This window comes from Colletes gigas, unplaced genomic scaffold (genome assembly GCF_013123115.1).
Source record: "Colletes gigas isolate AHSC1104 unplaced genomic scaffold, ASM1312311v1 Colletes_gigas_Sc00012, whole genome shotgun sequence".
Taxonomy (NCBI): Eukaryota; Metazoa; Arthropoda; class Insecta; order Hymenoptera; family Colletidae; genus Colletes; species Colletes gigas.
In genome coordinates, this window is record NW_025106641.1 from 2,508,871 (window position 1) to 2,526,163 (window position 17,293).

Consider the following 17,293-nt stretch of genomic DNA (forward strand, 5'->3'; position numbering starts at 1 on the left):
GAGGGTACGGAGGAAAAGTTACCAGCAACATTCGAGACCGAAACGGAACGGAACAAAACGTGAAACGCAATATCCGGGTGGCCGCGAATGGGAAAACAATAGGTAGCCCCGAGCTGGAAAAGGTATAATCTTATTACGCGGTGAAATTACATGGAAATCCTCGTTGCTCGGAGCAAAGAAACCGACCCACCGTCCACCCGCCCGTCCGTACGAATGTCCTCCCGACAACCCCCGGTTTAGTTGCCACTGTTTCGAGTCGTTTTCTCACCCTGTTTCCTCGTCGTGTCCCTTTTATCGCGCCGGAAACGTTTACGCTCGAGAACGTCAAGTCGCGCGCACTACGCTCTCGCGTTAATCCGCACAATTTCGACGCGCGATTCCACCGAAAACGAATTCGACCGCCATTGTTCTGCGTCCCTGGCTACGATCTGGGGAAAAAAGGTATCCGCATTTGCATGAAAATATCCGCGCCCCTCTCGAACCTGCCGTCCGTTGAATTTCGTGGCCGTTGTACGAGCCGACCAATACCACTCGCCGAATACAAAGATCGCGAAAAAAGGGTTACCGCGAATGTTTCGTTTCCCCTTTGCTAACGATGCTCGAGCTTTTCAGGTTTTTTGGTAACCCGTTTGTCCGCTCTTTTGCACTTCGTGCAACGAGATTACACGCGTAACATTAACGTTCGAGGCTACTAAAACCAAAGGTACCGCAGCCCAGACGATATGGCGTGGGAACAACCAACTAAAATTCCCATTGGTTCTTTGGCTATTTAAGAAAGAAGAACAGCTAACGAGACTGAATCACGACGATTAGTAGCCGAACGAAATTGTTCGATAGCTCGATTCGAGTGGATCAACGTAGCGATAAGATCCTTTGGAATTGCACGCCGCGGGTAAATAATTAAACGCAATTCGAACGATCGTTCAAACGTCTCGGGACTCTCGATAAACGGCGAAAACCGAAGACCGGAAATGTGTCCTGGTCCTGGTAAAACGATCGTAAAACTGATCGTACCGTGGCTAAGTTATCGTTCGTTTCGCCAAATTGATTACGTGAATTATAGATACTCCGGACTCGGTATCCTTGTATCACGTATCAGCCGTACGTGGTTATCCTTTCGAGGCTGTTAACGTCCGACCGCGAAGAATTAGAGTTCACCGCCTTTAAGCAGTGTTCGCGTCGGGGTCCTCGTAACTCGCGGAAAAATACCGACATTCGTGACGAGCACGGACCGCGATCGACGTTGCATCGCGAACAGAATCGCGGTAGAAAAAAAACATGGTTCTGGACGGAGGAACGATATAAAACCACCGCGCGGAAGGGTTCGGAAGAGAGTGCAGGGGAGGAAACGTCACCGATCCACAACGGTCGTTATTGCGATTTCCAGTTCAGTGGTATCTGCATAATACGCATGTGGGGGCATCGCGTATGCGCGACGCGTCGCAATATTTCACCCGGGAAACACTTGGAAACGACGCTTTACGTTCCGCGCGAATATTTGTATCGGACGGCCAACCGAACGTCGCGCCGGCCAATTTTGTTTCCATCAAAAGTGGGATTAGCGACAGAGAAGGATCCAATTGAATACGCCGGATCGAATCCGGGTGGGATCACCGTTTTTCAAGAAGCCATCCGGATAGACCGGGATCGCTTTTTTTTTTTGTCGCGCCGCACCGCGCCGCGGCGTCCCGAGGTCGTCGCGGTGAATTTATTGGGAATGCGGCGCCCGGAAACGAATAGAGGTAACGACGGCGTTTCGAATTTGTTCGTGCGAAACGCTGATTTCCAACGGTATTAGCCTTTGAAGCTCAAGGATTGATCGACTAGTCGCGAATTACATCCGGTATGGATTCTTTTTTTAAATCGTCCAACGATCGTCGCGCGTGCATTACATCGCTAGCCAGCCATCACAGGTCGTTGTCACGTGTACGTGATTTTACCGTTTCGGTCACCGTGTCATCGTTCGTTCGGGTTCAGGTTTTATCTCTACGATGTTGCATAGTATAGAAAATTATTTTCGAAACAGTTTTATTTCATAATTCGAAAATATTTCGCCAACAACGCCAAAGGAAAACGAAATAATATCGACGACCGATAGACTCTGTTATACATTTGGCCGTTTTATATTCTCCCCTTTACAATCGAGGCAAGTTACTATTAAAAGTGAAATGCTCCGGCAACGCTTCCGTTTTATTTTCTCGCAAAGACCGACGCGGAAGGGCCGCCCGTAAAAGCGAGAACGTAAGGTACCACCGATTTCGCTAATGACCGAGCGTAAAACGCCCAGTGAAATTTTCGTCCTTTATGAGCGGGAAAAAGGTGTGGAGGCCATTTCCACTGGGAAAACCGAGCCGCTGGCTCGGCACGATTATTCGAGCCACGTTTCCCGATACATCGTCAAACTGGCCTCTTTCGCGAACTTCTTCAATTTCCGCCGAATATTCGACGGTAATCGACGGTCTCGCTTCCACTTCGCTCCAATATGAAAGAATGTTCCTCGCTTCCGCGAGATTTGTTTCTTCGGCAAACGGCTGTGATCTATGATCATCGGCAATGAAAAGTAAAAATGTTCGATTAGACGGAAATCGCGACACCGGGACCACCAGAACTCGGGATGCGTTCCCCTGGAAAGATTCCGGCGGCGAATTCAGACTCGCACAGGTTCGATGGAATTAACCAGATACAGCTAAGGGATGGGGGTAGCCAGATTGAGAGATTTACCGGCTATGGGCGGTCAGGTGGGCGGTTATTTATGAAAAAATCGATGTTCGCAGCTCGAAAGTATATTTCAGAGGGATGACGCGATGGCGTGTGTGTGTGCAGGAACTAGAACAGGGCGAAAGGATGGTCCGAGCGAGACGGAAAGAGGACCGACGAGGAAGAGGCGGGCAGAAGAGTTACCGGAGAGAGAGAGAGAGAGAGAGAGATAGAGAGGAGGGTCCATAAAATAGTTCGTGCAACGATATAGGGCGGAGGTTCTCTGAGCGAGTAGAACGGACTCGGCGTTAACTTAGTCTTATGATTGACGGTTTCCGGTTCCGGCTTGCCTTGGCCCGGACTGATATATCGCGACTCGCCGGAAGTCTGCGCAAAAGCATCGCCGCAGAATTATTGGCCGGTCACGCGGACCGGCCATTATCGAATTTCCACGCTCGAAACCGAGCCTAATGTTTCACGGGAACGCAAACGTTCGACCACCTTGCAGCCTCCTACGAGTCCTCCGATGGTTCTAGGGTTCGAGACGGGAGAATTTTGTATACGCTAATATGTCCTATCCTCGTACATTTTACATTTTTAATACGGACGTTACTCGACATTGAAAAAAAAGCGATAAGGATCCAGCGGCGTTTGTTGAAAATTGGCTGAGCCACTTTGGAAAATCCTCGCGTCGGGATCCGATCTCGGTAAACCGCGTCGTAAACGCGACGACAGGACAGTAACGCGCGTGTATCGTCGCGACGGGAATTATGCTTTAAAACCAGGGCTCGCGCGACGGAAGCCACGAACAACAATGTCGCCCGGCGCGTTTCCTTCTCGACGAAGTATTCAATTACTAACGAGTGTCGGCTATAAAGCACCCCTTTCCTTCCTTCGCCACCGCCGCCGTCGCCGCCGCCGCCGCCGCCGCCGCCGCCGCCGCCGCCGGTGGTAACACGCGACCAAGTCGCGCCGCCTAAAGGATCTTGTCACGCGTGTATTTTTAACGAGACTTCGCTTACCCCCTCCGCGAGCTTAACGTCGCGCGCTCGCATCCCCCACATCCTTCGGCAACCACTCGCAGACTACACCTGCGACGCTCTATCCACCCCCTCAACCCCTTATTCTCACTTTATTATCGGGAAGGGTAAGTATCGCCGCGTTCTCTCGAGTCTCGATCGTTCCAGGTAACGTGGATATTGATCAATTCTCGAATAAAATTATTATATTTTACCGTGTTTCGAGGTGTTTTACGTCTAGATCGAATTGCAAAAACGATCGAGCTAGAACGATTCCCTGGTCTCCGACTCGGTTGCAGATACCCGCGAGTCTCGCCCGCGTTTTTTCCCGGTTCGTTATTGCTAGCAGAGTCGAGAGCGGCAGACTGTGCGTCGGAAGTAACGTTGGTACCTCTTAGCTACCCTCCACGGCCGCAGGGTGAGTACGTCCTTCAGAGCGTCTGAGCCGCGCGCGTTGCACCTGGTTACGTACCGGCGTGTACAGTCGGCAAAACTAGTCGTTGAACTTCCGAAGTTCAATGTCCGTGTCGTTCGATCCATAGCGAGAAACAGAGAGCTCGAAATTTCCCGGGAGATTCGTCTGGGTTGATGTTTTATCAGCCAGTGAGATGTTTCGCTAAACTGATTCCGCGCCGCGTTCCCGTGCATGAAATTTTCATCCGGACCTATCGAACTTGTCGAACTTGCCGCGTCGAGTCGGACATTACGAACGCGTCGACGTTACCTGTTCTAATCCTGCATTCCGTCCCGATGACTCCTGCAGCGAGCAAACTGGCTACCGTCCGTCTGTTTCGACCTATCAACTCGTTCGATTCCATTTCGAACATTGCATTTCGCTGCTTCGACGTTCTGTTTGCAAGTTCAAAAAATCTAACTAAGCTTATACTAGTCTCTGTGACTGTTAAAGGGGTTAATAAAATAGAAAGTAAACAATGTTCTCGATAGCGATGCTGGGCAGTCTTCGAATGTTTGATTAAATCGAACGTTAAATTAAATACCATCGCATGGATGGTTCTACGAGACGGAAGTGGGTAAGTTTACACGCGAGTGGTGAGTAAACATTGTTGTAGATTCAACGAAATCGTAATCAATTAACGGGCAAAGGTGTTTCGGTCGTCGAAAAATCGTGTACACGCAATTTCTCCGATGTTGAAACCAATTCCCGATAAAACGTTGGGGGAACTATTTCTCTCGACTGTACCGCAAGGTGATCGCAATCGTCATCGTAACAGGTGCACGCGCGACGTCGACGAGTCTCGAGGAGTCGCACCGTTTGATCGACCTTCCATCCAATCAGCGTTTCGATTCTACTCGAGACCACTTCGATAACCGTTCGTAAAAGATAGTCAAGCATCATCTTTCCCTCTCGGTTTCGTCGACAGCGACGTAGACGAGACGACGTCTGAATTTCGTCGTGTTAATTTGCGTCCGAACTTTTAATTTCGTTCGCCATCCGCGGTGTCTGGAAATTCCGCACGCTTTACGTTCGTTCGAGGCAAATTCGTAAATTCGTATTAGCGAATTTTTTCAACCAATATTCTATATTGAACGAGCAAAGGTGGTTCACGAAAGACGACTAACGATCGGACTCGTGACTATCCGAACGAAACGTCGTTGAGCGCGACGGAAATCAACTTGAACGCGAACCTTGCTGGCAGATATTCGTAAATACGCCAATGCCGGGCCATCATTAATCACCAGCCAGCCAGGTATCCGTATTTATTGTGCGGATCAGCCGGATGCTGGCGCGATTATCAGCCGTCGGAATTACCTCCCATCAGCAGTAAATTGCGCCGAACCGAGCGACATTCTGCTAGCCGGTTTCGGGGCGCAGGACGACGGGCTCGTTGCAAGTTACAACGATAGAAACGACGGACGCGAACGCCCGAGTCCTGGCCAAATCCTGAGACGAGATACGACTCGATGAAGGTTTAGCCATCCGATCGATCGGTAGTAAATTTTGGCACCCACCGTGGCGGTAGCGTGTCCTTTGTGCGGCCAGAGACGCGACCAATCTGATCGCCGGTTTGGAATTTAGTTGGATTCGAAATTTTCATTCCTCGTTCGACGATGGTGGTAAAAAAATGGTGCACGTGCAGTTAACAACTGAAACAGATAGTTTGATAATGGAATTAAATAAACAATATTTCGGTAGTCGGTTGTCTCGCATAGATTAGATTAGTAAGTCTTTTACCGGAGATTGTTTCTTATTGAAAACTTCCAGTCGCGCTTCAGCTCTACTGTCACCGAGTCGATTAGGATACGTCTACGAAAACACTTTACGATACCGTAGAAGGATATCATCGAGCCATCGACGCACCATTACTCGGAGAAATAGAGCGAACGAACGGGTTTCCGGTGGTGTACGTTTCCAGGCGAACGTCAATCTTTGGAGGAGCGTGTAGTCTCGCGGATTATTTGTTCACGTCGTCGGCATTAGTATCGAAAACTGTCATTGCGACGGCGTTAAAAGGAGATTTCCCGTTAGGAACGAACGACTTCTGGTGTCTCTATATTCTGCGCGCCGAGCGGACGATCCTTCCGCGAACTACTGCATATTTATGGATTTTTACCTTGCTCGTAATTTATGTCTAACTCGATACCACCGAGTGAAAATCGAGTAAATCCGCTCGCTCGCGAACGGAATAATATATTTACAATAACACGAAAACTCTAGACAGGGGATGTAGCTGTCTGACTGCGCGTAATGCGGACTGGCGCGTTTATTCCGTCACGTAGGGACGGGAAACGAGCCACGGATTTCCCGATCTGTCTGCTCGCGTATACGGGCGACGTCTTTTGTCGCCGCGGAGAGCGGCATTTCTCCAGGATTGAATCGTAATAAACCGGAACGTGACAAAATTTTACCAAAGAGACACGCGCGGGTACGCCCGTTCCGCTGCACCGCGATAGACGTAGCGCGAACACTTTCAAAGGCATCCGCCAAACGAGCAATTAAATCGACGACGACGTTAACGACGTCCTCGATTGACGAAAGAGAAACCCGACAGAACTATCTTATATCCTTCTATCCTTCAATTTCTATAAAATAGCAATATTCTAGAATCGGAGGAAAATAATTAGACTTGAAATTTATTTCGAGGTTTAAACGTAGAGTCCGTGAACGCTACGAACGAACGGCTGGCAAATGATCCAGATGCAACAAACTCCATCGAACAAGAACCGGCCGCCTTTGATCGTGCCGTGAAACAGGCGCGGCAAATGCGACGTTAATCGAACGAATCAGCGATGCGGTGACACGACGGTCCACTTGCGCGGCAGACAGAACATTTAACATTCGAGTAACCAGCCGACGGACGCTGTGCGGATTCGGAGGATCCAGAAATAAACGAGCGAAAGGGGGCGAAAGTCGGTGTCGACGGTCCGTCGTTCACCGTCACGCGGCACGTCGTAATTAAATCGTTACACGATTCCGTTAAACGTCCAACTCACTGGGTTACGTCTTCATACGTCGTGCTCTTAATGTTTCGTGGAAAGTTTCGACTCTCTCTCCGCTGCTCGCAGCTGCTAGCGATTGTTGCGTATCGTTCCCAAACGCTCCGTTTCTCAGGACAATCAGCCACCAGAAATCGAGCCCACGAACTCCCTGAAAGAACAATGAACACAATCAGATCATTTAAGACAGATCACCTGGAAACGTCATGTACATGCATAGAACCGACATATCTGCAGCAGTTGCGTCATTGTTCGGTTCACGAAACTGTTTTAATTCAGAACCAATTTATAACAGTTTGAAGCAGTTATTTTCGGAAGCGTTTCAAACCGCCGGTGACACGAAGACAAATAGACATTCTCAATCCGTCGTCGCGCTGAAAGCATAAAAAGATCGAATCTCACGAGTCGCTGAACACGCCAAAAGACACGAGCGTCTTTTTTCCTCGCGCAAGAGCTAATGGCCCAACTAAAAATCGCAGTCGCGCCGGAATTCGCGGATCCGTTCCCGTAGTTTCTACGGCCGTCAGCGTGATCGCGTCACTCCGCCCGATGTTTTCCTCCCCCGCCTCGAACGCTGTCAGAACCGGCGAACGAATCGAAGCGAAAACGAAATAAAAGAAAGTTAGGAGGTAAGACGCATTAGTCGAGAAACACTGGCGGCGCTCTATCGTCTGGCGTGTAACGCGGCGCAGTTAAATAAACCAAGGAAAATGCATTTCTTCGCGTGTCCCGGATAGTACCGGATGCGGCTGTCATCCCCGCGAGCTCGTGCATCATCTTCCAGAGACTGCTGGATCACGTCCTCCTTTCCTCGCCGTCTTTGCCACCCTTCTTTCCTATCTTCTCCTCCCTCCCCTACCCACTGTCTCAGATTTTCTTTCCAACGGCTTCTTCTGTTCCCTCTGATCCCCCTTCCGGTCAAACGACAACGTTATTAATCCTCCGTTGCGGGCCAGATATTCTCCTTCTTTCGCGTGCAACCGCGGACCGTTAGTTTATTGATTCTTCCTAGTCGTATCCTCGCTAGTATATTAGTCTGTCCCGTAAGTCCTCTCTGTGATTAGTATCGCCTTGCTTTAGCGTTAGATTTCTGTACATTATGAAATATGGAGAACCAGTATCGAAGAGACTGCTAGTGACATTCGTGACGCATACGGGGATAATCTTGCGACAGTTCAAATCATCCACTGCCATACAGCAGATAACAGTAAATTGATCGACACAACAGGAATCGATACACTGCCTACTGTATGTAAACTGATCGGAAGACGTTTCTACGTATTTCAGAATATTCTTGTATTAATATTAAAATAGTATCTACCGTTTAATCCGTCCCTATACTGTAACATACACAACTGGTTCGGAAGATTTAGAGCCAGAGATATAGACGTGAAAAAAACGGACGGGTTAAAAATATTGCCAGCAAGATCAATAATATTTTTAACTCTCCCCCCTCGGGTCACGCATATATACGGCCCCCTGGCATCGTTCGGTACTACGACTTTATCTAAGCGTGACATTTATTAATAGCCTTTCTATCTTTAAAAGGAAAGATGACACGTCGTCGTGTCACCTCGACGCGCGAACTAACGAGACTAAAAGCTCGTAATTGATTCTCTTCTGGACGCCCTGCACCCTCTTCGCGGCTCGGGGCAAAAAAGAAACTACCTATTAGCGGCGTTCATCGGCTGCCATTAAATTATGACTCGCTACTGTCCGGATAACGATGGCGTCGCCTCAAAGCTGCTCTGTAATTTTTTTCATCCACCACCGGTCGCGGTCATTGTCCACTTTTTTCAGATTCTCGCGTGTCCGGATACTACACGACCTCTGTACAAGTCCCAGAGAGTTAAACTAATTCCGAGCATGTTAATTCTACGATTACTGCGATCATTTTTCCCTTTAAATAAAGGGACAAATTTCTCGGTCGATCGTTACAATCATTTTTTGTGGATACACATACTTCCGAGAAAAGAATTTCTAATCGAAAATATAATGTATGGCCTCGAGTATATTCCTGTAATTTCATTTTCCGTACCACTTATGCAACCCAAAAATGATAGCGAAGCTCTACAGCCCCATAAAAATGGGCCGAAAAAATACATTGGATGAGAGGTCTGCTCGTATACCTCGTCTGTGATAGTATGACGAATAATCCTAGTCGGTGGAAACTTCTTGCCATCGATTTCGCATTAGAGTTCTCGAGACGAGTTACTCGACGATTCTATTCCACATCACGAGATTCCGCCGTTACTCATTCGGCGACGCGCGTACGCGCCTCCAGTGATTAAATCTCATTCAATAACAGAAACTGGCAAAACTTGAGGGAACTTTCGGTTGTCCCGCGAGGATCCCACCAACGCGGGGACGCCGTTTCAGGAGGTGTCGCTGATCGCGTCTCGTAGAATCGACGCCGCCACGTCCCTTGCCGGAAGCGGCCGACGTAACCGACTCCCGGGGGGACGTTAATGTCATCTCCATAATCACCGTAGAGCCGAGTGACATGAACGTGATGCGGAAGCTCGAAACCCGGTCGTTCGGTCGAGCCATTACTAGTCGCGCCATCAATCCCTGCGATTAGGCTAATAATTTCTCCGCGTCCCTCCCGGTAGGACGACGCGTTCCGTTTGCGGGACAGACCGCGGCGCTAACCACGGAAAGGACACGGTGAATTATAACGCGTCCACGTCCCGTCGTGTTCGATCCACGTCGAATTACCTCCGTATTAGAACTGCTCGATCGACGAAAGATTCGGTATTCGCTGTTAGCTTTAAATCACTTTCCACCCGAGTACGATTCGAAGCTCCAGGAGATGCGGCTGCTTCAAAACACTATTTTCGTTTAAATTACTTACAACAGTGCAACCAAATAGTATCCGAATATTAATTTGATTCTTCCTGGAGCATGAGATCGCCGGTGTTTGTTCGTAAGAGTGTCGTTGGCAATTCAAAGGATATCTACGAGGAACGCGAACATATGACTCTGAAATATGCAAAAGTGTTCGCAATTCGCAGATGCTTGGAAGGGAAGAGCTTGTCACGGAGTCGAGGATTCGATGTTCCGCCCGAAGGGACCGACTGAATACACGAGAGCCCGCGTCGAAGAAGGCGTTCAGTTTGCCAAATGACCGATGCAATCGACCTTGCAAATGGTAACGATAGTCATCCAATCTCGGTCGACACTCTCGGGGGTTGTGAAGTGGATGGATACGCGAGCCAAAGAACGTCGTTCGTATACGCTCCCGACGCCCTCGATTGTTTCGAGCGGGCCGAGACTATTTTCTTCGAGTGCTCGTTAGTCGTGCAAGGATTTGCCTATGCTTATTTGACTCCGGGTCGATTCTCGGACTCGGTTTTGATACCATTTGCCGGCCAAAAAGATCTAAATGCGTTTGTAATTTCGTATTCGTATTACCGTGAATCGTTTGGTCACGCGCTTCGATGAATCAATTCCAGCGCGAGCGGGTAATTACTATCACCCGATACTCTAATCGTTTATAAGTTTAGCGTACTTTCGAGCGTAATTGCAGTTAGGGCTGGAGTGTAATCCAATCAGTAGTAATAACTGTAACTTAACGCTACTTCTTATCGCAATGTGTTTGCATTTGGATCGATAGTGTTAAATAGGAATAGTCCGAATACACTGACAAAGACTCGAAACAAGGTAGAAACTTCTAAAGAGAGATAGGTACGAGCAACAATGGTGACGACTAGTCGCGCGCCGCCTCCGTAATTGTCCGATTCGTTTACGAATTCTACTAGGGTGCACTTTGAGATTTCTTTTTGCAACATGCTACGAAATGCTACAACGATGTTGAGAGTCTCGATAGCCAACGGTCACGCGAAGACAGCGTGCGAAGCAACTGCGTACAGCCTCGAGGGGCGAGTCGAATGCTGGCCGCCGGCCGATTGTTTAACAAACCAGTTCGCGAAGACTGTATCTCACCGTTCGCCGTAAGACAACCTGCGATCCTAATTAAGAGGAATGCCAGTCTCACAATCCGTTCTTACGTCTTCGTGCAACCGCAGTTGTCGGTCCGGGAGGCATTATCTTTAATGAGAAATTGCATCCAGGCTGGCTATACCTCGTGGAATCTTCATAGTCGGACCGCTAACGATGTCCGTGATCGCTAACTACGCTATTAGTCAATGTGAATCTTGATCCTCGCTAATTAGAACTCGCGTTAGTTTCGTTCTTAAAAAAAAAAAAAGAAAATTATCGAACGATGTTCGTCCGGCGATCTTAAACGAGACACCCAAACTCTCTCTTACGTCACGATTTCGCTCGAGAACGTTGTTGTATCGAGGATTGGGGGACAGCTTCTTAAACACCGATAGGATCGTGCTATCTTTATTTTTCTGCCTACAGAGCATCCTAATCAATGTCTTCGTTACTTTTTCGAAGACGAAACAAAAGAAACATGAAAGGCGACCCATCTGTTTTCGTCAAAATCAACTTCTATACTAGCCCGTGTAAATTATCTCAACGATCCTAAATAAATTTATTTGTCTTAGAATTTTCGAAGAAGGTTCTGGCACGTGGTAACAGAGAACGATCGCGTGTCGATAGACGATCACGAGTGTCTTCGAAACGACTGTTTGGCAAAGTAGGTCGTGTTGCAAATGATTTTCTACGATTTTCGATAAACGACTAAAAGGCGTTCCCTTGGCCGCGGCTTTCCCCCTTACAAGCACACTCGTAACAACGCAGCGAAGTTAAATGGTTCAAACGAATGTAGGTCGAGCGTACTTCGCAGGTCCTTTTCAGAAACCTGAAAACGACTTTTCGCCCGCGAAACAGAAATCCCGAGCCTCGATCCTCCCGGTCGGCTATTCGCGGAAATGTTTTTCCGGCTGCGTTTCGAGGCAGACTCGTCCGACCGAGTCGTGATTGCCTTCTGCGAACTGTTCGACCTCGATCGCGGTAGACACACCTGGATGCGCGGATCGCTGAAACGAAGCAGTAACGTTGCTCATTAGCGAATGCCAGTTAGCCTCTGCTCGCTCGTTCGCGAACGTTTTGCACCCTTATTTACCAACTCTACTCGCGCCATCATACGCGACCTATCAACAGCACCGTATCGTCAACCCCACTTATCTCTGTTAATAATTGCGCTTTCATTATTTCCCGAATTTAATTTGCTTTAGCGAGACCCGCGAAACGAACAATTTTACGATTTCGAATCTGTTCACCTAGGAGCAGTGAAATCCACCTGGCGTGTGCCCCTTGACAGGCAATGGGGAGGCGTGGATGGTCGCGTCGACACAGGGTAGTAACAATAACAACAACAACAACAACGACGACGACGACGACGACGCGACGGGGTGCGTCGACACGTAACTAGCGTCTGCGGCAACCACGGGTTGCGGAAAGCCTGATGGCCATGGTGGAATGCTAACGTCCGCATTAATACAAACTCCGCGTAATTAGTAGCAGACTGGGTACAGGGGACGTTATTCTAATGCGCTCACCAGTCACGGCGCGCTCTGCGCCGGTACACGCACGTCGTTTACTTTCGACACCCCAGCTGCGATGGACAGCTATTCCGTGAGCCCGTCCTACCCCTTTTTTTCCTGCTTACACCGTGTTTTCGGTGTTTCGGCAATTTTTTGGCAACGTGAACGTGTACCGAGTAGGGCGTGCGAGAAAAATACAGGAGAAAAATATGAGGCCTCTCGTTACAAACTATAGCTGAACGAGATACATCAAATCAAGCTTTTCCTAGCGCGAAAGGATCTTTAATGAAATTCATTTTAAGGATGCGAAATCAAAGGATTTAACTTTCGTTGAAAACATTTCGAGCAAATGTTCGCAGAGGGTTGGGAATGGCCAGACACTGAAGGAGCGAAATCGCACGGGTCAGAATCGAGTTCGAAAAAAGCGGATACTCAAAAGGTTTCGTTTCTGCTTTCTAGCATTCGATGTCTGGTAACGGAACGAGACGAGCTCCTCGACAGTAGCGAGAGCATCGAGAAGATGGAAGAGGGTTGGGGTAGGGGATGGAAGTTTCGATCGAAATACGCAGACTAGGTCAACGAAGGTACACCGGACGAATAGCGACTTTTGTCAACGGCATCTCAGAAAATTGAGCTCCGGAGTAAAAAAGTTTCGCAAAGCGTGGAAGTACATTGGCGACGTACATTTTCGAACGGGACACGATGTAAACCGACGTCGTCGTTACAGAAGAAAAAGCACGACGGATACACGCGCGTGGAGCTTCCAGAATTCAAGCAGAGGCATCGACGAAAACTTTTCTGCCACGAAACTTTTTCTCTCTTGATCCCTCGAGTTTCCTGTTTTTATTTTCGGTAGCTGTTGTTTCTGTTTCGTTTAAAGAGCGACTCGCAGAAAATCGTGTTTGCGCTTTTGCGTCGCTGCCCTGGAATAAATAAATGATATGTGAGACGATTCCGAGCGACGCGTTCGTGGTCTTTGACAAGGATGGAAGCGACTCGTTTAACGAGCTCCAGATGCCTCAACCTTTCTTTCGCAAAGTCACGAGCCTGGGTTATTGGTAGTTTGCGCGCTTCTTACGCAACTTCTGTCCGAACCCCATCGTTCGATTTGCAGAACTCGACCTCCGGAATGTCTACGCTTCCTCAGTGGACTTTGCTTCAATAAATTACCCTATCGCTTCTTTCTTTTTACTCTATACAACTTGGCTAATTAATAAAAAAAATAATTATCAAAATGTCCTGTTTGATGCGTTTGCAAATTCATTTTCAATCGTTACCGGGGACTCGGCGCCAAGGACAAAAGCTCAGAAGGAAGGAGAGCTTTTACAACGACAACGGGAGGCCGGAAAGTACCCCGGTGATCCCGACAGAGGCAATTTCCGCTAGGCATTAATACGTTGCAGATAAGATTGGCAATTCCTTGGTTCTCGGTGGCAGCCATTACGGACCTGGCGCGATATCATAAAACAGAAGCGATTTTCAATAACGACTGGCGATAATATTGGCAGACAACGAGTCTCTGTGTCCCCCTCCGTCGTACCTGTTTTCTTTTTGTTCCTCCCCCTTCTCTGGATAATTTTCGTCGTCCTCTCGATCCGGCGCGTTTTTGCTCGAAATCTTTCAGAATTCTCCACGATTCCTTGAATTCTACCTTCAAACATAACTTGAAACAAAGTAAGTATCGTGTAAAAGCAAATTAGCTGCCATCGCGTCGTGCTAACGAGAAAATATAATCACCTTTCCTTTCTCTCTGTGAATAGTCTGTCGATTCATTGCGTCCTCGTTCGGTTCCTTTTCTTTCACGAACGATTTTTGAAGGAGCTAATTACAGAAATTGTGTTGAATAAGTAGGTGGATATAACATCTACTACACTGACTAGTAAAAGTAAAAATACACGGTCAAGCATCGACGAGTTGACCGACGCTCGACCAGCGTTAAAAGAACTTATTAATTATAGCTAGCGCGAAATTCGCGTAGTAGCAAACGCGTTAAACGTGGAGAAGATTGTTCTTCGAACGATAGTTAGTTTCCAATGTTGAAAACTACTTATCATCGACCGAACGTCTAGCCACTGCGTTAACGCTGCATGTTATTTATCAACAACTTCCGGAATTCGAGCCAAGTCTGAACATTAGGTTGTTCTATGCGCATCGTACGCTTCTCGCGCAACATTCCCGAAACACGTCGGGAAAAACGGTGGAGAAAAATGCGAACGCAGGACGAACCGGTGAAAAAAAACAGGTACCTTATCTGCCGGGCAGTCCGTTCCGAGCATTGTTTCAACAGGGGAGAAGGTGAAAAGAGTCGGTAACGGACGAAACTGCGCCGGTTTATGTGTGCGTGTGTGTGTGTGTGTGTCTGCGTGTGTATGCGTGTACTCATGCTTTTAACGAGCAAACTTTCTACAAATAAATTTCGCAAATCAGCGAGGCAGTTCCTCCTGAGAAGGAGTCAACCCGTTGATACGTATTCGCGCGTTGCGTATCTGCCAGCAAGTTGGACGGTCGTATCTCGCCGCTCGCTTTAATCTGGAAGAATAAAGCGAACAACGTGGCCGGGTCCGGAACGAGGCAAATACCTGCCTTTACGCAGGAATGGACTCCGGCGTCTCCCTTTGAAACGGCGATTCGAACGCTGCAAGGGTGGAAATAATTTCTGTCGACTGAAAGCGGCCCTGCCCGAGCAATTCTGTGCCTCAATAGTTGCTCCTCAATTTCTAATACCGTACAAGTGGAGACGATCCAAAGTTAAACCGTGAAACGAAATATTTTTACACGAATTTTCCACCCCAAATTAATCCTTTTGCATATTCGCCTCGAATCGCCGTCGGAAGTATAATTTAAGAGAATGTACTATTATATTTTGGTCGTTAGCTTGATCGACAGTGGCCTTAACGGTATACGGATTTTCCTTTCGGTGGTGAAAAGTTTTCTCCGCGAAATTGGGCACCGTCAAGTTTTAATGGTCGCTCGAAAACCCCGTTGAAACTTGCGAAAACACAGCCAACGGCCGCTCGTAACCTATTTTGAAATTAGAGACGATCAGGGGGGACGGCTCGTTTAACAAAATCGCGAAATTTGTCAGCGAGTCTGACTCGGATTCAGGTTGGAACTTTCCCTTTCGATTCGCTTACTTCCTTTCTTCACCCTTGGAAAAAGTTTCTCCGAGTTGACGTCTCCGTAACCGTTTCATCGAGCGCCCCTTAACATCGTATTAATTAGAGGATTTTCAAGGAGTGACTTTAGTTAATCCCCTAGCCCTTGTTGCTCGATTTTATAGCGCACCTACACCCTCTGTCTCTGCATTTCCATTAACTTAATGCCGAATCGGCGATTCTCTGAACACTGCGTGATTCATTCCTCGAACGATAGGTGATTTAAAGGACCATTCCAATCTAGAAATAGTTTCAAAAAGAAACACAAGACTAAAAATTGCTAGACCCCTTAAATGATGCAAATGTTAATGACAAATGACAATCTATGGAATTTTGGGACCTAACCCGGACCCGATATAAGGAACTTCATTATGCGCGAACCGAATCTGATCCCGAATATATAGCAGCAGACTGTTTCCCTGTAATTTATGAACTCGCCTGACATTCTTACAAAACTTTGTTGCAAATAACTTGAGAGAGAACAGCTTCCGACGTTCATAAAACTTTTCGCATCCTTCCGACGAAGAGAATACGGTACGTCCAAATTTGGTCTCCGATTCAGAAACATTCTATACAGAAACAGAAGGGTGGAAAGCATAAAAGAAGGAGAAAACGACCGTACGAAAAGGTTGCTACCAGAAGCGAATCCACGCGCAGATTAATTGGCCCGTATTCCAAGGCTTTGGTCTTCTAAGAAGTTAAGAAAAAAATAAAATAAAAACAGTCTTGTCTTGCCTTTCTTCGACGAAAGCCGAGAGAGTTCCTGCCGCTTTGTACACAACTAAGCGTAATACGGTCGTTGGATCGCTCCACCGAAGAATACAAATATTTCTACGTCAGAGACTTAAGCGAAGATTCCTTAAGCGAAGGGCGTCAAGAATTCTACGCCCGCCTTTGACCCCGACTACGAAACGAAGAAAAAGGGAAGGTCTTTCTCTGTAGACGTTACTTATTAGTTTTTAAGCCGTCTGCTCCCTCGTGAAATTAACCAGGGGTAAATAAATCCTGGTCGGAAGGAAGAAATTTCGTCCAACGGAGGAGTCTCTCTTTAAAAATGGTTCACCAAAAGCAACGACAATTAATGCGCCGTACTCGTCCCTCCTTAAGGGGGTATTCTAGTCTCGCACCTTCGAAAAATCGATTCCTTTCGCTATCTACACTAAGATCGATAAATTTCTAAGCAATTCGAATTCAGAATTGATGGATAGGAAGGGTGTTCATTCCAACAATCCTGTGCGTTCTGTGGTATTATAATTACTATGTCGAGTGCCTCGATTGCACAAAAGCGAACAAGAAACTTCATCGTTCGGACAAAGCAGAATAAATCACAAAATTTATCTACGCTTCTTTAGAAACGCTCTATAGATACATCGGCCACATACAGACGGACACGGAGGCTAGCTAATTGCTGGGAATGTGTCTTCTCCCGGTCACAAAGCTCGCTCGCGGTCGACAAAATGGCTCGACAAAGTTAATCCCTCCACCGAGTTTCCATCGCCCTCTGTTTCCC

General features: G+C 47.6%; 1 protein-coding gene across 2 annotated transcripts in view; it reads left to right on the plus strand.

The window, feature by feature from the left end:
• The window catches only part of LOC122399088 (JNK1/MAPK8-associated membrane protein), a 760,891-nt gene that overhangs the window by 650,870 nt on the left and 92,728 nt on the right, over window positions 1-17,293 (plus strand). The window lies entirely within an intron of this gene.